Here is a 22,310-nt window from a genome sequence, read left to right as displayed (position 1 = left end):
ACGTCAGATTGGCCGTGTGGTCTAAGGCGCCAGATTTAAGCTCTGGTTCCCGTAAGGGAGCGTGGGTTCGAACCCCACATCTGACAATGCATTTTAAACATTCTGAAGCTAACGTACTCCCTTGATGTTATAGAACACGAAAATTACGCAGAAACACGCCGTGGAGATTTTCCTAGAGACGACAGTGACAGCAGTGCAGGCGTCACACGTCCGATAACCCGAGCGGTCGAAAACAAATAGCGGAACATATTTTTCTAGTGCCGAGTTTTAGCTCTTCTCACGGACGTTTCCGTGGTCGTTGTGTTGTGGCTCAGGGCTATTCCATTTTCCTTCCCCAAAAGGCAACGCGAGAGACTGTCAGGCAAATCCCAAGTGATCTGTACACGGACTAAGACGTCCGCACGTCTGGCAACAGTCTCGCCAACTTGTATGCCGTGCCAACGACACGGGCTCATGTCCGATCACCGAAATTAGGCAGCGTTGGCCGTGGTTAGTACTCAGGTAGGTGACGAACTAGGAAGTCCGCGTGCTGTTGGTTTCATCAGTTTTGCCTTTTTCCTTAGTTTTTGGTGCTGCTGTGCGGTAATGGTACGGTCCAGCACGCTGACCCCCTCCTTGCTCTCGGTACGCAAAGACGCGAACATGCGGCCACAGTCAAATGAAAGGGGCCGTTGTGTGTTTGTCGATGTGGCCTCTCGCAGTCGTTTGTAGCGCGTGTCCTGTACATATACGCCCATTTGCAAGCGTCAGCTTTCGCAAAGTCGAGACAAGTCGACACATGGGGACACACGATGCTGTGAATCGTAATCCGCACTAGCCTACGAGGGGCAAAGGGAAACCATTGGTACCGTTGAAAACACTCTCCTGAGTAAAGGAGACAACTTCCGTGCGATGTCCGGGTTTCGAACCCGGAGCAGCTACTTGGGAAGCAACCATGCTGACCGACACACCACCACCGCCTTCTGCTACGCGCTGCTTGCGCCGTGATGTGGCGCCTTCCCTCCTGGCGCCAGAGGCCGAAGGCGATAGCGCTGTAGGCGCTCAACGCCGGTTGCAAGGCGAGCACCACTGAACCCGTTTTCCTGGTGCTGCTAGGGCGACAAACTGTAACTAGGCGCAGAACTGACTTTCTCTGATAAATCTGCCCTTTAATGCACATCATGGCGGACACGAAAGTTCTAATATGAAGTACTCACTGACGATCCAAAGACGTTTCAGTATGTATGCGTCGGTACCACCGGGGCAGTGCCTAAGTATTGTAAAGTGAAGGTCGACAGTTAGAGCCTCACATGAAGTATTTCATTGGCTTCCCACGAGTGCGTAATGCACAGCGTGGCTGTTGCTAGGAAACGGTCTTATTCGCCGTTCGTTAATATCTAGTTTCCTTTGCATCAATGTGAAAAGGTTCCTATTACTAAATAAAGTTTTGCTAGTTACAGTTCAAACTGGAAGCGACGGAAGAAATCGGTCCAACGCGCAACATTGGTTCCCGAAAGGGAGGATGCGTTTCCTACGCCACATCTGACGTTGCGTCTTACATATTCTTAAACTGACATAATTCCTTCCTACCGAAAACAGAAACAGATTTCGGAGTGAGGTTCCTGAGATCTTAATAGAGATGGAAGTACCTGGAGCGATTGTGTCGTACGTCAGATTGGCCGAGCGGTCTAAGGCGCCAGATTTAAGCTCTGGTTCCCGTAAGGGAGCGTGGGTTCGAACCCCACATCTGACAATGCATTTTAAACATTCTGAAGCTAACGTACTCCCTTGATGTTATAGAACAAGAAAATTACGCAGAAACACGCCGTGGAGATTTTCCTAGAGACGACAGTGACAGCAGTGCAGGCGTCACACGTCCGATAACCCGAGCGGTCGAAAACAAATAGCGGAACAGATTTTTCTAGTGCCGAGTTTTAGCTCTTCTCACGGACGTTTCCGTGGTCGTTGTGTTGTGGCGCAGGGCTATTCCATTTTCCTTCCCCAAAAGGCAACGCGAGAGACTGTCAGGCAAATCCCAAGTGATCTGTACACGGACTAAGACGTCCGCACGTCTGGCAACAGTCTCGCCAACTTGTATGCCGTGCCAACGACATGGGCTCATGTCCGATCACCGAAATTAGGCAGCGTTGGCCGTGGTTAGTACTCAGGTAGGTGACGAACTAGGAAGTCCGCGTGCTGTTGGTTTCTTCAGTTTTGCCTTTTTCCTTAGTTTTTGGTGCTGCTGTGCGGTAATGGTACGGTCCAGCACGCTGACCCCCTCCTTGCTCTCGGTACGCAAAGACGCGGACATGCGGCCACAGTCAAATGAAAGGGGCCGTTGTGTGTTTGTCGATGTGGCCTCTCGCAGTCGTTTGTAGCGCGTGTCCTGTACATATACGCCCATTTGCAAGCGTCAGCTTTCGCAAAGTCGAGACAAGTCGACACATGGGGACACACGATGCTGTGAATCGTAATCCGCACTAGCCTACGAGGGGCAAAGGGAAACCATTGGTACCGTTGAAAACACTCTCCTGAGTAAAGGAGACAACTTCCGTGCGATGTCCGGGTTTCGAACCCGGAGCAGCTACTTGGGAAGCAACCATGCTGACCGACACACCACCACCGCCTTCTGCTACGCGCTGCTTGCGCCGTGATGTGGCGCCTTCCCTCCTGGCGCCAGAGGCCGAAGGCGATAGCGCTGTAGGCGCTCAACGCCGGTTGCAAGGCGAGCACCACTGAACCCGTTTTCCTGGTGCTGCTAGGGCGACAAACTGTAACTAGGCGCAGAACTGACTTTCTCTGATAAATCTGCCCTTTAATGCACATCATGGCGGACACGAAAGTTCTAATATGAAGTACTCACTGACGATCCAAAGACGTTTCAGTATGTATGCGTCGGTACCACCGGGGCAGTGCCTAAGTATTGTAAAGTGAAGGTCGACAGTTAGAGCCTCACATGAAGTATTTCATTGGCTTCCCACGAGTGCGTAATGCACAGCGTGGCTGTTGCTAGGAAACGGTCTTATTCGCCGTTCGTTAATATCTAGTTTTCTTTGCATCAATGTGAAAATGTTCCTATTACTAAATAAAGTTTTGCTAGTTACAGTTCAAACTGGAAGCGACGGAAGAAAGCGGTCCAACGCGCCACATTGGTTCCCGAAAGGGAGGATGCGTTTCCTACGCCACATCTGACGTTGCGTCTTACATTTTCTTAAACTGACATAATTCCTTCCTACCGAAAAAAGAAACAGATTTCGGAGTGAGGTTCCTGAGATCTTGATAGAGATGGAAGTCACTGGAGCGGTTGTGTCGTACGTCAGATTGGCCGTGTGGTCTAAGGCGCCAGATTTAAGCTCTGGTTCCCGTAAGGGAGCGTGGGTTCGAACCCCACATCTGACAATGCATTTTAAACATTCTGAAGCTAACGTACTCCCTTGATGTTATAGAACAAGAAAATTACGCAGAAACACGCCGTGGAGATTTTCCTAGAGACGACAGTGACAGCAGTGCAGGCGTCACACGTCCGATAACCCGAGCGGTCGAAAACAAATAGCGGAACATATTTTTCTAGTGCCGAGTTTTAGCTCTTCTCACGGACGTTTCCGTGGTCGTTGTGTTGTGGCTCAGGGCTATTCCATTTTCCTTCCCCAAAAGGCAACGCGAGAGACTGTCAGGCAAATCCCAAGTGATCTGTACACGGACTAAGACGTCCGCACGTCTGGCAACAGTCTCGCCAACTTGTATGCCGTGCCAACGACACGGGCTCATGTCCGATCACCGAAATTAGGCAGCGTTGGCCGTGGTTAGTACTCAGGTAGGTGACGAACTAGGAAGTCCGCGTGCTGTTGGTTTCTTCAGTTTTGCCTTTTTCCTTAGTTTTTGGTGCTGCTGTGCGGTAATGGTACGGTCCAGCACGCTGACCCCCTCCTTGCTCTCGGTACGCAAAGACGCGAACATGCGGCCACAGTCAAATGAAAGGGGCCGTTGTGTGTTTGTCGATGTGGCCTCTCGCAGTCGTTTGTAGCGCGTGTCCTGTACATATACGCCCATTTGCAAGCGTCAGCTTTCGCAAAGTCGAGACAAGTCGACACATGGGGACACACGATGCTGTGAATCGTAATCCGCACTAGCCTACGAGGGGCAAAGGGAAACCATTGGTACCGTTGAAAACACTCTCCTGAGTAAAGGAGACAACTTCCGTGCGATGTCCGGGTTTCGAACCCGGAGCAGCTACTTGGGAAGCAACCATGCTGACCGACACACCACCACCGCCTTCTGCTACGCGCTGCTTGCGCCGTGATGTGTCGCCTTCCCTCCTGGCGCCAGAGGCCGAAGGCGATAGCGCTGTAGGCGCTCAACGCCGGTTGCAAGGCGAGCACCACTGAACCCGTTTTCCTGGTGCTGCTAGGGCGACAAACTGTAACTAGGCGCAGAACTGACTTTCTCTGATAAATCTGCCCTTTAATGCACATCATGGCGGACACGAAAGTTCTAATATGAAGTACTCACTGACGATCCAAAGACGTTTCAGTATGTATGCGTCGGTACCACCGGGGCAGTGCCTAAGTATTGTAAAGTGAAGGTCGACAGTTAGAGCCTCACATGAAGTATTTCATTGGCTTCCCACGAGTGCGTAATGCACAGCGTGGCTGTTGCTAGGAAACGGTCTTATTCGCCGTTCGTTAATATCTAGTTTTCTTTGCATCAATGTGAAAATGTTCCTATTACTAAATAAAGTTTTGCTAGTTACAGTTCAAACTGGAAGCGACGGAAGAAAGCGGTCCAACGCGCAACATTGGTTCCCGAAAGGGAGGATGCGTTTCCTACGCCACATCTGACGTTGCGTCTTACATTTTCTTAAACTGACATAATTCCTTCCTACCGAAAAAAGAAACAGATTTCGGAGTGAGGTTCCTGAGATCTTGATAGAGATGGAAGTCACTGGAGCGGTTGTGTCGTACGTCAGATGGGCCGTGTGGTCTAAGGCGCCAGATTTAAGCTCTGGTTCCCGTAAGGGAGCGTGGGTTCGAACCCCACATCTGACAATGCATTTTAAACATTCTGAAGCTAACGTACTCCCTTGATGTTATAGAACAAGAAAATTACGCAGAAACACGCCGTGGAGATTTTCCTAGAGACGACAGTGACAGCAGTGCAGGCGTCACACGTCCGATAACCCGAGCGGTCGAAAACAAATAGCGGAACATATTTTTCTAGTGCCGAGTTTTAGCTCTTCTCACGGACGTTTCCGTGGTCGTTGTGTTGTGGCTCAGGGCTATTCCATTTTCCTTCCCCAAAAGGCAACGCGAGAGACTGTCAGGCAAATCCCAAGTGATCTGTACACGGACTAAGACGTCCGCACGTCTGGCAACAGTCTCGCCAACTTATATGCCGTGCCAACGACACGGGCTCATGTCCGATCACCGAAATTAGGCAGCGTTGGCCGTGGTTAGTACTCAGGTAGGTGACGAACTAGGAAGTCCGCGTGCTGTTGGTTTCTTCAGTTTTGCCTTTTTCCTTAGTTTTTGGTGCTGCTGTGCGGTAATGGTACGGTCCAGCACGCTGACCCCCTCCTTGCTCTCGGTACGCAAAGACGCGAACATGCGGCCACAGTCAAATGAAAGGGGCCGTTGTGTGTTTGTCGATGTGGCCTCTCGCAGTCGTTTGTAGCGCGTGTCCTGTACATATACGCCCATTTGCAAGCGTCAGCTTTCGCAAAGTCGAGACAAGTCGACACATGGGGACACACGATGCTGTGAATCGTAATCCGCACTAGCCTACGAGGGGCAAAGGGAAACCATTGGTACCGTTGAAAACACTCTCCTGAGTAAAGGAGACAACTTCCGTGCGATGTCCGGGTTTCGAACCCGGAGCAGCTACTTGGGAAGCAACCATGCTGACCGACACACCACCACCGCCTTCTGCTACGCGCTGCTTGCGCCGTGATGTGGCGCCTTCCCTCCTGGCGCCAGAGGCCGAAGGCGATAGCGCTGTAGGCGCTCAACGCCGGTTGCAAGGCGAGCACCACTGAACCCGTTTTCCTGGTGCTGCTAGGGCGACAAACTGTAACTAGGCGCAGAACTGACTTTCTCTGATAAATCTGCCCTTTAATGCACATCATGGCGGACACGAAAGTTCTAATATGAAGTACTCACTGACGATCCAAAGACGTTTCAGTATGTATGCGTCGGTACCACCGGGGCAGTGCCTAAGTATTGTAAAGTGAAGGTCGACAGTTAGAGCCTCACATGAAGTATTTCATTGGCTTCCCACGAGTGCGTAATGCACAGCGTGGCTGTTGCTAGGAAACGGTCTTATTCGCCGTTCGTTAATATCTAGTTTTCTTTGCATCAATGTGAAAATGTTCCTATTACTAAATAAAGTTTTGCTAGTTACAGTTCAAACTGGAAGCGACGGAAGAAAGCGGTCCAACGCGCCACATTGGTTCCCGAAAGGGAGGATGCGTTTCCTACGCCACATCTGACGTTGCGTCTTACATTTTCTTAAACTGACATAATTCCTTCCTACCGAAAAAAGAAACAGATTTCGGAGTGAGGTTCCTGAGATCTTGATAGAGATGGAAGTCACTGGAGCGGTTGTGTCGTACGTCAGATTGGCCGTGTGGTCTAAGGCGCCAGATTTAAGCTCTGGTTCCCGTAAGGGAGCGTGGGTTCGAACCCCACATCTGACAATGCATTTTAAACATTCTGAAGCTAACGTACTCCCTTGATGTTATAGAACAAGAAAATTACGCAGAAACACGCCGTGGAGATTTTCCTAGAGACGACAGTGACAGCAGTGCAGGCGTCACACGTCCGATAACCCGAGCGGTCGAAAACAAATAGCGGAACATATTTTTCTAGTGCCGAGTTTTAGCTCTTCTCACGGACGTTTCCGTGGTCGTTGTGTTGTGGCTCAGGGCTATTCCATTTTCCTTCCCCAAAAGGCAACGCGAGAGACTGTCAGGCAAATCCCAAGTGATCTGTACACGGACTAAGACGTCCGCACGTCTGGCAACAGTCTCGCCAACTTGTATGCCGTGCCAACGACACGGGCTCATGTCCGATCACCGAAATTAGGCAGCGTTGGCCGTGGTTAGTACTCAGGTAGGTGACGAACTAGGAAGTCCGCGTGCTGTTGGTTTCTTCAGTTTTGCCTTTTTCCTTAGTTTTTGGTGCTGCTGTGCGGTAATGGTACGGTCCAGCACGCTGACCCCCTCCTTGCTCTCGGTACGCAAAGACGCGAACATGCGGCCACAGTCAAATGAAAGGGGCCGTTGTGTGTTTGTCGATGTGGCCTCTCGCAGTCGTTTGTAGCGCGTGTCCTGTACATATACGCCCATTTGCAAGCGTCAGCTTTCGCAAAGTCGAGACAAGTCGACACATGGGGACACACGATGCTGTGAATCGTAATCCGCACTAGCCTACGAGGGGCAAAGGGAAACCATTGGTACCGTTGAAAACACTCTCCTGAGTAAAGGAGACAACTTCCGTGCGATGTCCGGGTTTCGAACCCGGAGCAGCTACTTGGGAAGCAACCATGCTGACCGACACACCACCACCGCCTTCTGCTACGCGCTGCTTGCGCCGTGATGTGGCGCCTTCCCTCCTGGCGCCAGAGGCCGAAGGCGATAGCGCTGTAGGCGCTCAACGCCGGTTGCAAGGCGAGCACCACTGAACCCGTTTTCCTGGTGCTGCTAGGGCGACAAACTGTAACTAGGCGCAGAACTGACTTTCTCTGATAAATCGGCCCTTTAATGCACATCATGGCGGACACGAAAGTTCTAATATGAAGTACTCACTGACGATCCAAAGACGTTTCAGTATGTATGCGTCGGTACCACCGCGGCAGTGCCTAAGTATTGTAAAGTGAAGGTCGACAGTTAGAGCCTCACATGAAGTATTTCATTGGCTTCCCACGAGTGCGTAATGCACAGCGTGGCTGTTGCTAGGAAACGGTCTTATTCGCCGTTCGTTAATATCTAGTTTTCTTTGCATCAATGTGAAAATGTTCCTATTACTAAATAAAGTTTTGCTAGTTACAGTTCAAACTGGAAGCGACGGAAGAAAGCGGTCCAACGCGCCACATTGGTTCCCGAAAGGGAGGATGCGTTTCCTACGCCACATCTGACGTTGCGTCTTACATTTTCTTAAACTGACATAATTCCTTCCTACCGAAAAAAGAAACAGATTTCGGAGTGAGGTTCCTGAGATCTTGATAGAGATGGAAGTCACTGGAGCGGTTGTGTCGTACGTCAGATTGGCAGTGTGGTCTAAGGCGCCAGATTTAAGCTCTGGTTCACGTAAGGGAGCGTGGGTTCGAACCCCACATCTGACAATGCATTTTAAACATTCTGAAGCTAACGTACTCCCTTGATGTTATAGAACAAGAAAATTACGCAGAAACACGCCGTGGAGATTTTCCTAGAGACGACAGTGACAGCAGTGCAGGCGTCACACGTCCGATAACCCGAGCGGTCGAAAACAAATAGCGGAACATATTTTTCTAGTGCCGAGTTTTAGCTCTTCTCACGGACGTTTCCGTGGTCGTTGTGTTGTGGCTCAGGGCTATTCCATTTTCCTTCCCCAAAAGGCAACGCGAGAGACTGTCAGGCAAATCCCAAGTGATCTGTACACGGACTAAGACGTCCGCACGTCTGGCAACAGTCTCGCCAACTTGTATGCCGTGCCAACGACACGGGCTCATGTCCGATCACCGAAATTAGGCAGCGTTGGCCGTGGTTAGTACTCAGGTAGGTGACGAACTAGGAAGTCCGCGTGCTGTTGGTTTCTTCAGTTTTGCCTTTTTCCTTAGTTTTTGGTGCTGCTGTGCGGTAATGGTACGGTCCAGCACGCTGACCCCCTCCTTGCTCTCGGTACGCAAAGACGCGAACATGCGGCCACAGTCAAATGAAAGGGGCCGTTGTGTGTTTGTCGATGTGGCCTCTCGCAGTCGTTTGTAGCGCGTGTCCTGTACATATACGCCCATTTGCAAGCGTCAGCTTTCGCAAAGTCGAGACAAGTCGACACATGGGGACACACGATGCTGTGAATCGTAATCCGCACTAGCCTACGAGGGGCAAAGGGAAACCATTGGTACCGTTGAAAACACTCTCCTGAGTAAAGGAGACAACTTCCGTGCGATGTCCGGGTTTCGAACCCGGAGCAGCTACTTGGGAAGCAACCATGCTGACCGACACACCACCACCGCCTTCTGCTACGCGCTGCTTGCGCCGTGATGTGTCGCCTTCCCTCCTGGCGCCAGAGGCCGAAGGCGATAGCGCTGTAGGCGCTCAACGCCGGTTGCAAGGCGAGCACCACTGAACCCGTTTTCCTGGTGCTGCTAGGGCGACAAACTGTAACTAGGCGCAGAACTGACTTTCTCTGATAAATCTGCCCTTTAATGCACATCATGGCGGACACGAAAGTTCTAATATGAAGTACTCACTGACGATCCAAAGACGTTTCAGTATGTATGCGTCGGTACCACCGGGGCAGTGCCTAAGTATTGTAAAGTGAAGGTCGACAGTTAGAGCCTCACATGAAGTATTTCATTGGCTTCCCACGAGTGCGTAATGCACAGCGTGGCTGTTGCTAGGAAACGGTCTTATCCGCCGTTCGTTAATATCTAGTTTTCTTTGCATCAATGTGAAAATGTTCCTATTACTAAATAAAGTTTTGCTAGTTACAGTTCAAACTGGAAGCGACGGAAGAAAGCGGTCCAACGCGCCACATTGGTTCCCGAAAGGGAGGATGCGTTTCCTACGCCACATCTGACGTTGCGTCTTACATTTTCTTAAACTGACATAATTCCTTCCTACCGAAAAAAGAAACAGATTTCGGAGTGAGGTTCCTGAGATCTTGATAGAGATGGAAGTCACTGGAGCGGTTGTGTCGTACGTCAGATTGGCCGTGTGGTCTAAGGCGCCAGATTTAAGCTCTGGTTCCCGTAAGGGAGCGTGGGTTCGAACCCCACATCTGACAATGCATTTTAAACATTCTGAAGCTAACGTACTCCCTTGATGTTATAGAACAAGAAAATTACGCAGAAACACGCCGTGGAGATTTTCCTAGAGACGACAGTGACAGCAGTGCAGGCGTCACACGTCCGATAACCCGAGCGGTCGAAAACAAATAGCGGAACATATTTTTCTAGTGCCGAGTTTTAGCTCTTCTCACGGACGTTTCCGTGGTCGTTGTGTTGTGGCTCAGGGCTATTCCATTTTCCTTCCCCAAAAGGCAACGCGAGAGACTGTCAGGCAAATCCCAAGTGATCTGTACACGGACTAAGACGTCCGCACGTCTGGCAACAGTCTCGCCAACTTGTATGCCGTGCCAACGACACGGGCTCATGTCCGATCACCGAAATTAGGCAGCGTTGGCCGTGGTTAGTACTCAGGTAGGTGACGAACTAGGAAGTCCGCGTGCTGTTGGTTTCTTCAGTTTTGCCTTTTTCCTTAGTTTTTGGTGCTGCTGTGCGGTAATGGTACGGTCCAGCACGCTGACCCCCTCCTTGCTCTCGGTACGCAAAGACGCGAACATGCGGCCACAGTCAAATGAAAGGGGCCGTTGTGTGTTTGTCGATGTGGCCTCTCGCAGTCGTTTGTAGCGCGTGTCCTGTACATATACGCCCATTTGCAAGCGTCAGCTTTCGCAAAGTCGAGACAAGTCGACACATGGGGACACACGATGCTGTGAATCGTAGACAAGTCGACACATGGGGACACACGATGCTGTGAATCGTAGACAAGTCGACACATGGGGACACACGATACTGTGAATCGTAATCCGCACTAGCCTACGAGGGGCAAAGGGAAACCATTGGTACCGTTGAAAACACTCTCCTGAGTAAAGGAGACAACTTCCGTGCGATGTCCGGGTTTCGAACCCGGAGCAGCTACTTGGGAAGCAACCATGCTGACCGACACACCACCACCGCCTTCTGCTACGCGCTGCTTGCGCCGTGATGTGTCGCCTTCCCTCCTGGCGCCAGAGGCCGAAGGCGATAGCGCTGTAGGCGCTCAACGCCGGTTGCAAGGCGAGCACCACTGAACCCGTTTTCCTGGTGCTGCTAGGGCGACAAACTGTAACTAGGCGCAGAACTGACTTTCTCTGATAAATCTGCCCTTTAATGCACATCATGGCGGACACGAAAGTTCTAATATGAAGTACTCACTGACGATCCAAAGACGTTTCAGTATGTATGCGTCGGTACCACCGGGGCAGTGCCTAAGTATTGTAAAGTGAAGGTCGACAGTTAGAGCCTCACATGAAGTATTTCATTGGCTTCCCACGAGTGCGTAATGCACTGCGAGGCTGTTGCTAGGAAACGGTCTTATTCGCCGTTCGTTAATATCTAGTTTTCTTTGCATCAATGTGAAAAGGTTCCTATTACTAAATAAAGTTTTGCTAGTTACAGTTCAAACTGGAAGCGACGGAAGAAAGCGGTCCAACGCGCCACATTGGTTCCCGAAAGGGAGGATGCGTTTCCTACGCCACATCTGACGTTGCGTCTTACATTTTCTTAAACTGACAATTCCTTCCTACCGAAAAAAGAAACAGATTTCGGAGTGAGGTTCCTGAGATCTTGATAGAGATGGAAGTCACTGGAGCGGTTGTGTCGTACGTCAGATTGGCCGTGTGGTCTAAGGCGCCAGATTTAAACTCTGGTTCCCGTAAGGGAGCGTGGGTTCGAACCCTACATCTGACAATGCATTTTAAACATTCTGAAGCTAACGTACTCCCTTGATGTTATAGAACAAGAAAATTACGCAGAAACACGCCGTGGAGATTTTCCTAGAGACGACAGTGACAGCAGTGCAGGCGTCACACGTCCGATAACCCGAGCGGTCGAAAACAAATAGCGGAACATATTTTTCTAGTGCCGAGTTTTAGCTCTTCTCACGGACGTTTCCGTGGTCGTTGTGTTGTGGCTCAGGGCTATTCCATTTTCCTTCCCCAAAAGGCAACGCGAGAGACTGTCAGGCAAATCCCAAGTGATCTGTACACGGACTAAGACGTCCGCACGTCTGGCAACAGTCTCGCCAACTTATATGCCGTGCCAACGACACGGGCTCATGTCCGATCACCGAAATTAGGCAGCGTTGGCCGTGGTTAGTACTCAGGTAGGTGACGAACTAGGAAGTCCGCGTGCTGTTGGTTTCTTCAGTTTTGCCTTTTTCCTTAGTTTTTGGTGCTGCTGTGCGGTAATGGTACGGTCCAGCACGCTGACCCCCTCCTTGCTCTCGGTACGCAAAGACGCGAACATGCGGCCACAGTCAAATGAAAGGGGCCGTTGTGTGTTTGTCGATGTGGCCTCTCGCAGTCGTTTGTAGCGCGTGTCCTGTACATATATGCCCATTTGCAAGCGTCAGCTTTCGCAAAGTCGAGACAAGTCGACACATGGGGACACACGATGCTGTGAATCGTAATCCGCACTAGCCTACGAGGGGCAAAGGGAAACCATTGGTACCGTTGAAAACACTCTCCTGAGTAAAGGAGACAACTTCCGTGCGATGTCCGGGTTTCGAACCCGGAGCAGCTACTTGGGAAGCAACCATGCTGACCGACACACCACCACCGCCTTCTGCTACGCGCTGCTTGCGCCGTGATGTGGCGCCTTCCCTCCTGGCGCCAGAGGCCGAAGGCGATAGCGCTGTAGGCGCTCAACGCCGGTTGCAAGGCGAGCACCACTGAACCCGTTTTCCTGGTGCTGCTAGGGCGACAAACTGTAACTAGGCGCAGAACTGACTTTCTCTGATAAATCGGCCCTTTAATGCACATCATGGCGGACACGAAAGTTCTAATATGAAGTACTCACTGACGATCCAAAGACGTTTCAGTATGTATGCGTCGATACCACCGGGGCAGTGCCTAAGTATTGTAAAGTGAAGGTCGACAGTTAGAGCCTCACATGAAGTATTTCATTGGCTTCCCACGAGTGCGTAATGCACAGCGTGGCTGTTGCTAGGAAACGGTCTTATTCGCCGTTCGTTAATATCTAGTTTCCTTTGCATCAATGTGAAAAGGTTCCTATTACTAAATAAAGTTTTGCTAGTTACAGTTCAAACTGGAAGCGACGGAAGAAATCGGTCCAACACGCAACATTGGTTCCCGAAAGGGAGGATGCGTTTCCTACGCCACATCTGACGTTGCGTCTTACATATTCTTAAACTGACATAATTCCTTCCTACCGAAAAAAGAAACAGATTTCGGAGTGAGGTTCCTGAGATCTTGATAGAGATGGAAGTCACTGGAGCAGTTGTGTCGTACGTCAGATTGGCCGAGCGGTCTAAGGCGCCATATTTAAGCTCTGGTTCCCGTAAGGGAGCGTGGGTTCGAACCCCACATCTGACTATGCATTTTAAACATTCTGAAGCTAACGTACTCCCTTGTTGTTATAGAACAAGAAAATTACGCAGAAACACGCCGTGGAGATTTTCCTAGAGACGACAGTGACAGCAGTGCAGGCGTCACACGTCCGATAACCCGAGCGGTCGAAAACAAATAGCGGAACATATTTTTCTAGTGCCGAGTTTTAGCTCTTCTCACGGACGTTTCCGTGGTCGTTGTGTTGTGGCTCAGGGCTATTCCATTTTCCTTCCCCAAAAGGCAACGCGAGAGACTGTCAGGCAAATCCCAAGTGATCTGTACACGGACTAAGACGTCCGCACGTCTGGCAACAGTCTCGCCAACTTGTATGCCGTGCCAACGACACGGGCTCATGTCCGATCACCGAAATTAGGCAGCGTTGGCCGTGGTTAGTAGTCAGGTAGGTGACGAACTAGGAAGTCCGCGTGCTGTTGGTTTCTTCAGTTTTGCCTTTTTCCTTAGTTTTTGGTGCTGCTGTGCGGTAATGGTACGGTCCAGCACGCTGACCCCCTCCTTGCTCTCGGTACGCAAAGACGCGAACATGCGGCCACAGTCAAATGAAAGGGGCCGTTGTGTGTTTGTCGATGTGGCCTCTCGCAGTCGTTTGTAGCGCGTGTCCTGTACATATACGCCCATTTGCAAGCGTCAGCTTTCGCAAAGTCGAGACAAGTCGACACATGGGGACACACGATGCTGTGAATCGTAATCCGCACTAGCCTACGAGGGGCAAAGGGAAACCATTGGTACCGTTGAAAACACTCTCCTGAGTAAAGGAGACAACTTCCGTGCGATGTCCGGGTTTCGAACCCGGAGCAGCTACTTGGGAAGCAACCATGCTGACCGACACACCACCACCGCCTTCTGCTACGCGCTGCTTGCGCCGTGATGTGGCGCCTTCCCTCCTGGCGCCAGAGGCCGAAGGCGATAGCGCTGTAGGCGCTCAACGCCGGTTGCAAGGCGAGCACCACTGAACCCGTTTTCCTGGTGCTGCTAGGGCGACAAACTGTAACTAGGCGCAGAACTGACTTTCTCTGATAAATCGGCCCTTTAATGCACATCATGGCGGACACGAAAGTTCTAATATGAAGTACTCACTGACGATCCAAAGACGTTTCAGTATGTATGCGTCGGTACCACCGGGGCAGTGCCTAAGTATTGTAAAGTGAAGGTCGACAGTTAGAGCCTCACATGAAGTATTTCATTGGCTTCCCACGAGTGCGTAATGCACAGCGTGGCTGTTGCTAGGAAACGGTCTTATTCGCCGTTCGTTAATATCTAGTTTCCTTTGCATCAATGTGAAAAGGTTCCTATTACTAAATAAAGTTTTGCTAGTTACAGTTCAAACTGGAAGCGACGGAAGAAATCGGTCCAACGCGCAACATTGGTTCCCGAAAGGAAGGATGCGTTTCCTACGCCACATCTGACGTTGCGTCTTACATATTCTTAAACTGACATAATTCCTTCCTACCGAAAACAGAAACAGATTTCGGAGTGAGGTTCCTGAGATCTTGATAGAGATGGAAGTACCTGGAGCGGTTGTGTCGTACGTCAGATTGGCCGAGCGGTCTAAGGCGCCAGATTTAAGCTCTGGTTCCCGTAAGGGAGCGTGGGTGCGAACCCCACATCTGACAATGCATTTTAAACATTCTGAAGCTAACGTACTCCCTTGATGTTATAGAACAAGAAAATTACGCAGAAACACGCCGTGGAGATTTTCCTAGAGACGACAGTGACAGCAGTGCAGGCGTCACACGTCCGATAACCCGAGCGGTCGAAAACAAATAGCGGAACAGATTTTTCTAGTGCCGAGTTTTAGCTCTTCTCACGGACGTTTCCGTGGTCGTTGTGTTGTGGCGCAGGGCTATTCCATTTTCCTTCCCCAAAAGGCAACGCGAGAGACTGTCAGGCAAATCCCAAGTGATCTGTACACGGACTAAGACGTCCGCACGTCTGGCAACAGTCTCGCCAACTTGTATGCCGTGCCAACGACATGGGCTCATGTCCGATCACCGAAATTAGGCAGCGTTGGCCGTGGTTAGTACTCAGGTAGGTGACGAACTAGGAAGTCCGCGTGCTGTTGGTTTCTTCAGTTTTGCCTTTTTCCTTAGTTTTTGGTGCTGCTGTGCGGTAATGGTACGGTCCAGCACGCTGACCCCCTCCTTGCTCTCGGTACGCAAAGACGCGAACATGCGGCCACAGTCAAATGAAAGGGACCGTTGTGTGTTTGTCGATGTGGCCTCTCGCAGTCGTTTGTAGCGCGTGTCCTGTACATATACGCCCATTTGCAAGCGTCAGCTTTCGCGTGAGCCGAGCAAAGTCGAGACAAGTCGACACATGGGGACACACGATGCTGTGAATCGTAATCCGCACTAGCCTACGAGGGGCAAAGGGAAACCATTGGTACCGTTGAAAACACTCTCCTGAGTAAAGGAGACAACTTCCGTGCGATGTCCGGGTTTCGAACCCGGAGCAGCTACTTGGGAAGCAACCATGCTGACCGACACACCACCACCGCCTTCTGCTACGCGCTGCTTGCGCCGTGATGTGGCGCCTTCCCTCCTGGCGCCAGAGGCCGAAGGCGATAGCGCTGTAGGCGCTCAACGCCGGTTGCAAGGCGAGCACCACTGAACCCGTTTTCCTGGTGCTGCTAGGGCGACAAACTGTAACTAGGCGCAGAACTGACTTTCTCTGATAAATCGGCCCTTTAATGCACATCATGGCGGACACGAAAGTTCTAATATGAAGTACTCACTGACGATCCAAAGACGTTTCAGTATGTATGCGTCGGTACCACCGGGGCAGTGCCTAAGTATTGTAAAGTGAAGGTCGACAGTTAGAGCCTCACATGAAGTATTTCATTGGCTTCCCACGAGTGCGTAATGCACAGCGTGGCTGTTGCTAGGAAACGGTCTTATTCGCCGTTCGTTAATATCTAGTTTCCTTTGCATCAATGTGAAAAGGTTCCTATTACTAAATAAAGTTTTGCTAGTTACAGTTCAAACTGGAAGCGACGGAAGAAATCGGTCCAACACGCAACATTGGTTCCCGAAAGGGAGGATGCGTTTCCTACGCCACATCTGACGTTGCGTCTTACATATTCTTAAACTGACATAATTCCTTCCTACCGAAAAAAGAAACAGATTTCGGAGTGAGGTTCCTGAGATCTTGATAGAGATGGAAGTCACTGGAGCAGTTGTGTCGTACGTCAGATTGGCCGAGCGGTCTAAGGCGCCAGATTTAAGCTCTGGTTCCCGTAAGGGAGCGTGGGTTCGAACCCCACATCTGACTATGCATTTTAAACATTCTGAAGCTAACGTACTCCCTTGTTGTTATAGAACAAGAAAATTACGCAGAAACACGCCGTGGAGATTTTCCTAGAGACGACAGTGACAGCAGTGCAGGCGTCACACGTCCGATAGCCCGAGCGGTCGAAAACAAATAGCGGAACATATTTTTCTAGTGCCGAGTTTTAGCTCTTCTCACGGACGTTTCCGTGGTCGTTGTGTTGTGGCTCAGGGCTATTCCATTTTCCTTCCCCAAAAGGCAACGCGAGAGACTGTCAGGCAAATCCCAAGTGATCTGTACACGGACTAAGACGTCCGCACGTCTGGCAACAGTCTCGCCAACTTGTATGCCGTGCCAACGACACGGGCTCATGTCCGATCACCGAAATTAGGCAGCGTTGGCCGTGGTTAGTAGTCAGGTAGGTGACGAACTAGGAAGTCCGCGTGCTGTTGGTTTCTTCAGTTTTGCCTTTTTCCTTAGTTTTTGGTGCTGCTGTGCGGTAATGGTACGGTCCAGCACGCTGACCCCCTCCTTGCTCTCGGTACGCAAAGACGCGAACATGCGGCCACAGTCAAATGAAAGGGGCCGTTGTGTGTTTGTCGATGTGGCCTCTCGCAGTCGTTTGTAGCGCGTGTCCTGTACATATACGCCCATTTGCAAGCGTCAGCTTTCGCGTGAGCCGAGCAAAGTCGAGACAAGTCGACACATGGGGACACACGATGCTGTGAATCGTAATCCGCACTAGCCTACGAGGGGCAAAGGGAAACCATTGGTACCGTTGAAAACACTCTCCTGAGTAAAGGAGACAACTTCCGTGCGATGTCCGGGTTTCGAACCCGGAGCAGCTACTTGGGAAGCAACCATGCTGACCGACACACCACCACCGCCTTCTGCTACGCGCTGCTTGCGCCGTGATGTGTCGCCTTCCCTCCTGGCGCCAGAGGCCGAAGGCGATAGCGCTGTAGGCGCTCAACGCCGGTTGCAAGGCGAGCACCACTGAACCCGTTTTCCTGGTGCTGCTAGGGCGACAAACTGTAACTAGGCGCAGAACTGACTTTCTCTGATAAATCTGCCCTTTAATGCACATCATGGCGGACACGAAAGTTCTAATATGAAGTACTCACTGACGATCCAAAGACGTTTCAGTATGTATGCGTCGGTACCAACGGGGCAGTGCCTAAGTATTGTAAAGTGAAGGTCGACAGTTAGAGCCTCACATGAAGTATTTCATTGGCTTCCCACGAGTGCGTAATGCACAGCGTGGCTGTTGCTAGGAAACGGTCTTATTCGCCGTTCGTTAATATCTAGTTTCCTTTGCATCAATGTGAAAAGGTTCCTATTACTAAATAAAGTTTTGCTAGTTACAGTTCAAACTGGAAGCGACGGAAGAAATCGGTCCAACGCGCAACATTGGTTCCCGAAAGGGAGGATGCGTTTCCTACGCCACATCTGACGTTGCGTCTTACATATTCTTAAACTGACATAATTCCTTCCTACCGAAAAAAGAAACAGATTTCGGAGTGAGGTTCCTGAGATCTTGATAGAGATGGAAGTCACTGGAGCAGTTGTGTCGTACGTCAGATTGGCCGAGCGGTCTAAGGCGCCAGATTTAAGCTCTGGTTCCCGTAAGGGAGCGTGGGTTCGAACCCCACATCTGACAATGCATTTTAAACATTCTGAAGCTAACGTACTCCCTTGATGTTATAGAACAAGAAAATTACGCAGAAACACGCCGTGGAGATTTTCCTAGAGACGACAGTGACAGCAGTGCAGGCGTCACACGTCCGATAACCCGAGCGGTCGAAAACAAATAGCGGAACAGATTTTTCTAGTGCCGAGTTTTAGCTCTTCTCACGGACGTTTCCGTGGTCGTTGTGTTGTGGCTCAGGGCTATTCCATTTTCCTTCCCCAAAAGGCAACGCGAGAGACTGTCAGGCAAATCCCAAGTGATCTGTACACGGACTAAGACGTCCGCACGTCTGGCAACAGTCTCGCCAACTTGTATGCCGTGCCAACGACATGGGCTCATGTCCGATCACCGAAATTAGGCAGCGTTGGCCGTGGTTAGTACTCAGGTAGGTGACGAACTAGGAAGTCCGCGTGCTGTTGGTTTCTTCAGTTTTGCCTTTTTCCTTAGTTTTTGGTGCTGCTGTGCGGTAATGGTACGGTCCAGCACGCTGACCCCCTCCTTGCTCTCGGTACGCAAAGACGCGAACATGCGGCCACAGTCAAATGAAAGGGGCCGTTGTGTGTTTGTCGATGTGGCCTCTCGCAGTCGTTTGTAGCGCGTGTCCTGTACATATACGCCCATTTGCAAGCGTCAGCTTTCGCGTGAGCCGAGCAAAGTCGAGACAAGTCGACACATGGGGACACACGATGCTGTGAATCGTAATCCGCACTAGCCTACGAGGGGCAAAGGGAAACCATTGGTACCGTTGAAAACACTCTCCTGAGTAAAGGAGACAACTTCCGTGCGATGTCCGGGTTTCGAACCCGGAGCAGCTACTTGGGAAGCAACCATGCTGACCGACACACCACCACCGCCTTCTGCTACGCGCTGCTTGCGCCGTGATGTGTCGCCTTCCCTCCTGGCGCCAGAGGCCGAAGGCGATAGCGCTGTAGGCGCTCAACGCCGGTTGCAAGGCGAGCACCACTGAACCCGTTTTCCTGGTGCTGCTAGGGCGACAAACTGTAACTAGGCGCAGAACTGACTTTCTCTGATAAATCTGCCCTTTAATGCACATCATGGCGGACACGAAAGTTCTAATATGAAGTACTCACTGACGATCCAAAGACGTTTCAGTATGTATGCGTCGGTACCACCGGGGCAGTGCCTAAGTATTGTAAAGTGAAGGTCGACAGTTAGAGCCTCACATGAAGTATTTCATTGGCTTCCCACGAGTGCGTAATGCACAGCGTGGCTGTTGCTAGGAAACGGTCTTATTCGCCGTTCGTTAATATCTAGTTTCCTTTGCATCAATGTGAAAAGGTTCCTATTACTAAATAAAGTTTTGCTAGTTACAGTTCAAACTGGAAGCGACGGAAGAAATCGGTCCAACGCGCAACATTGGTTCCCGAAAGGGAGGATGCGTTTCCTACGCCACATCTGACGTTGCGTCTTACATATTCTTAAACTGACATAATTCCTTCCTACCGAAAAAAGAAACAGATTTCGGAGTGAGGTTCCTGAGATCTTGATAGAGATGGAAGTCACTGGAGCAGTTGTGTCGTACGTCAGATTGGCCGAGCGGTCTAAGGCGCCAGATTTAAGCTCTGGTTCCCGTAAGGGAGCGTGGGTTCGAACCCCACATCTGACAATGCATTTTAAACATTCTGAAGCTAACGTACTCCCTTGATGTTATAGAACAAGAAAATTACGCAGAAACACGCCGTGGAGATTTTCCTAGAGACGACAGTGACAGCAGTGCAGGCGTCACACGTCCGATAACCCGAGCGGTCGAAAACAAATAGCGGAACAGATTTTTCTAGTGCCGAGTTTTAGCTCTTCTCACGGACGTTTCCGTGGTCGTTGTGTTGTGGCTCAGGGCTATTCCATTTTCCTTCCCCAAAAGGCAACGCGAGAGACTGTCAGGCAAATCCCAAGTGATCTGTACACGGACTAAGACGTCCGCACGTCTGGCAACAGTCTCGCCAACTTGTATGCCGTGCCAACGACATGGGCTCATGTCCGATCACCGAAATTAGGCAGCGTTGGCCGTGGTTAGTACTCAGGTAGGTGACGAACTAGGAAGTCCGCGTGCTGTTGGTTTCTTCAGTTTTGCCTTTTTCCTTAGTTTTTGGTGCTGCTGTGCGGTAATGGTACGGTCCAGCACGCTGACCCCCTCCTTGCTCTCGGTACGCAAAGACGCGAACATGCGGCCACAGTCAAATGAAAGGGGCCGTTGTGTGTTTGTCGATGTGGCCTCTCGCAGTCGTTTGTAGCGCGTGTCCTGTACATATACGCCCATTTGCAAGCGTCAGCTTTCGCGTGAGCCGAGCAAAGTCGAGACAAGTCGACACATGGGGACACACGATGCTGTGAATCGTAATCCGCACTAGCCTACGAGGGGCAAAGGGAAACCATTGGTACCGTTGAAAACACTCTCCTGAGTAAAGGAGACAACTTCCGTGCGATGTCCGGGTTTCGAACCCGGAGCAGCTACTTGGGAAGCAACCATGCTGACCGACACACCACCACCGCCTTCTGCTACGCGCTGCTTGCGCCGTGATGTGTCGCCTTCCCTCCTGGCGCCAGAGGCCGAAGGCGATAGCGCTGTAGGCGCTCAACGCCGGTTGCAAGGCGAGCACCACTGAACCCGTTTTCCTGGTGCTGCTAGGGCGACAAACTGTAACTAGGCGCAGAACTGACTTTCTCTGATAAATCTGCCCTTTAATGCACATCATGGCGGACACGAAAGTTCTAATATGAAGTACTCACTGACGATCCAAAGACGTTTCAGTATGTATGCGTCGGTACCACCGGGGCAGTGCCTAAGTATTGTAAAGTGAAGGTCGACAGTTAGAGCCTCACATGAAGTATTTCATTGGCTTCCCACGAGTGCGTAATGCACAGCGTGGCTGTTGCTAGGAAACGGTCTTATTCGCCGTTCGTTAATATCTAGTTTCCTTTGCATCAATGTGAAAAGGTTCCTATTACTAAATAAAGTTTTGCTAGTTACAGTTCAAACTGGAAGCGACGGAAGAAATCGGTCCAACGCGCAACATTGGTTCCCGAAAGGGAGGATGCGTTTCCTACGCCACATCTGACGTTGCGTCTTACATATTCTTAAACTGACATAATTCCTTCCTACCGAAAAAAGAAACAGATTTCGGAGTGAGGTTCCTGAGATCTTGATAGAGATGGAAGTCACTGGAGCAGTTGTGTCGTACGTCAGATTGGCCGAGCGGTCTAAGGCGCCATATTTAAGCTCTGGTTCCCGTAAGGGAGCGTGGGTTCGAACCCCACATCTGACTATGCATTTTAAACATTCTTAAGCTAACGTACTCCCTTGATGTTATAGAACAAGAAAATTACGCAGAAACACGCCGTGGAGATTTTCCTAGAGACGACAGTGACAGCAGTGCAGGCGTCACACGTCCGATAGCCCGAGCGGTCGAAAACAAATAGCGGAACATATTTTTCTAGTGCCGAGTTTTAGCTCTTCTCACGGACGTTTCCGTGGTCGTTGTGTTGTGGCTCAGGGCTATTCCATTTTCCTTCCCCAAAAGGCAACGCGAGAAACTGTCAGGCAAATCCCAAGTGATCTGTACACGGACTAAGACGTCCGCACGTCTGGCAACAGTCTCGCCAACTTGTATGCCGTGCCAACGACACGGGCTCATGTCCGATCACCGAAATTAGGCAGCGTTTGCCGTGGTTAGTACTCAGGTAGGTGACGAACTAGGAAGTCCGCGTGCTGTTGGTTTCTTCAGTTTTGCCTTTTTCCTTAGTTTTTGGTGCTGCTGTGCGGTAATGGTACGGTCCAGCACGCTGACCCCCTCCTTGCTCTCGGTACGCAAAGACGCGAACATGCGGCCACAGTCAAATGAAAGGGGCCGTTGTGTGTTTGTCGATGTGGCCTCTCGCAGTCGTTTGTAGCGCGTGTCCTGTACATATACGCCCATTTGCAAGCGTCAGCTTTCGCAAAGTCGAGACAAGTCGACACATGGGGACAC

At 50.7% G+C, this 22,310-nt stretch overlaps 13 non-coding genes across 13 annotated transcripts; all 13 read left to right on the top strand.

The window, feature by feature from the left end:
* Positions 1-2: 2 nt before the first annotated feature.
* Trnal-uaa (transfer RNA leucine (anticodon UAA)) lies at positions 3-86 on the top strand. The gene has a single exon. It is a non-coding gene; the product is annotated as a tRNA-Leu (tRNA).
* A 1,562-nt stretch (positions 87-1,648) lies between these two features.
* On the top strand, positions 1,649-1,732 carry Trnal-uaa (transfer RNA leucine (anticodon UAA)). Its single transcript has one exon. It is a non-coding gene; the product is annotated as a tRNA-Leu (tRNA).
* Positions 1,733-3,294: 1,562 nt separating this feature from the next.
* Positions 3,295-3,378, top strand: Trnal-uaa (transfer RNA leucine (anticodon UAA)). The gene has a single exon. It is a non-coding gene; the product is annotated as a tRNA-Leu (tRNA).
* Positions 3,379-4,940: 1,562 nt separating this feature from the next.
* Positions 4,941-5,024, top strand: Trnal-uaa (transfer RNA leucine (anticodon UAA)). The gene has a single exon. It is a non-coding gene; the product is annotated as a tRNA-Leu (tRNA).
* A 1,562-nt stretch (positions 5,025-6,586) lies between these two features.
* Positions 6,587-6,670, top strand: Trnal-uaa (transfer RNA leucine (anticodon UAA)). Its single transcript has one exon. It is a non-coding gene; the product is annotated as a tRNA-Leu (tRNA).
* A 3,208-nt stretch (positions 6,671-9,878) lies between these two features.
* Positions 9,879-9,962, top strand: Trnal-uaa (transfer RNA leucine (anticodon UAA)). The gene has a single exon. It is a non-coding gene; the product is annotated as a tRNA-Leu (tRNA).
* A 1,642-nt stretch (positions 9,963-11,604) lies between these two features.
* On the top strand, positions 11,605-11,688 carry Trnal-uaa (transfer RNA leucine (anticodon UAA)). Its single transcript has one exon. It is a non-coding gene; the product is annotated as a tRNA-Leu (tRNA).
* A 1,562-nt stretch (positions 11,689-13,250) lies between these two features.
* On the top strand, positions 13,251-13,334 carry Trnal-uaa (transfer RNA leucine (anticodon UAA)). Its single transcript has one exon. It is a non-coding gene; the product is annotated as a tRNA-Leu (tRNA).
* A 1,562-nt stretch (positions 13,335-14,896) lies between these two features.
* On the top strand, positions 14,897-14,980 carry Trnal-uaa (transfer RNA leucine (anticodon UAA)). Its single transcript has one exon. It is a non-coding gene; the product is annotated as a tRNA-Leu (tRNA).
* A 1,573-nt stretch (positions 14,981-16,553) lies between these two features.
* On the top strand, positions 16,554-16,637 carry Trnal-uaa (transfer RNA leucine (anticodon UAA)). Its single transcript has one exon. It is a non-coding gene; the product is annotated as a tRNA-Leu (tRNA).
* A 1,573-nt stretch (positions 16,638-18,210) lies between these two features.
* Trnal-uaa (transfer RNA leucine (anticodon UAA)) lies at positions 18,211-18,294 on the top strand. The gene has a single exon. It is a non-coding gene; the product is annotated as a tRNA-Leu (tRNA).
* Positions 18,295-19,867: 1,573 nt separating this feature from the next.
* Positions 19,868-19,951, top strand: Trnal-uaa (transfer RNA leucine (anticodon UAA)). Its single transcript has one exon. It is a non-coding gene; the product is annotated as a tRNA-Leu (tRNA).
* A 1,573-nt stretch (positions 19,952-21,524) lies between these two features.
* Trnal-uaa (transfer RNA leucine (anticodon UAA)) lies at positions 21,525-21,608 on the top strand. The gene has a single exon. It is a non-coding gene; the product is annotated as a tRNA-Leu (tRNA).
* The last annotated feature ends 702 nt before the right edge of the window (positions 21,609-22,310 follow it).

This window comes from Schistocerca cancellata, chromosome 8, assembly GCF_023864275.1.
Source record: "Schistocerca cancellata isolate TAMUIC-IGC-003103 chromosome 8, iqSchCanc2.1, whole genome shotgun sequence".
NCBI lineage: Eukaryota > Metazoa > Arthropoda > Insecta > Orthoptera > Acrididae > Schistocerca > Schistocerca cancellata.
The sequence above is the reverse complement of the archived record's forward strand: the minus strand, read 5'-3'. Positions and strand labels throughout refer to the sequence as shown.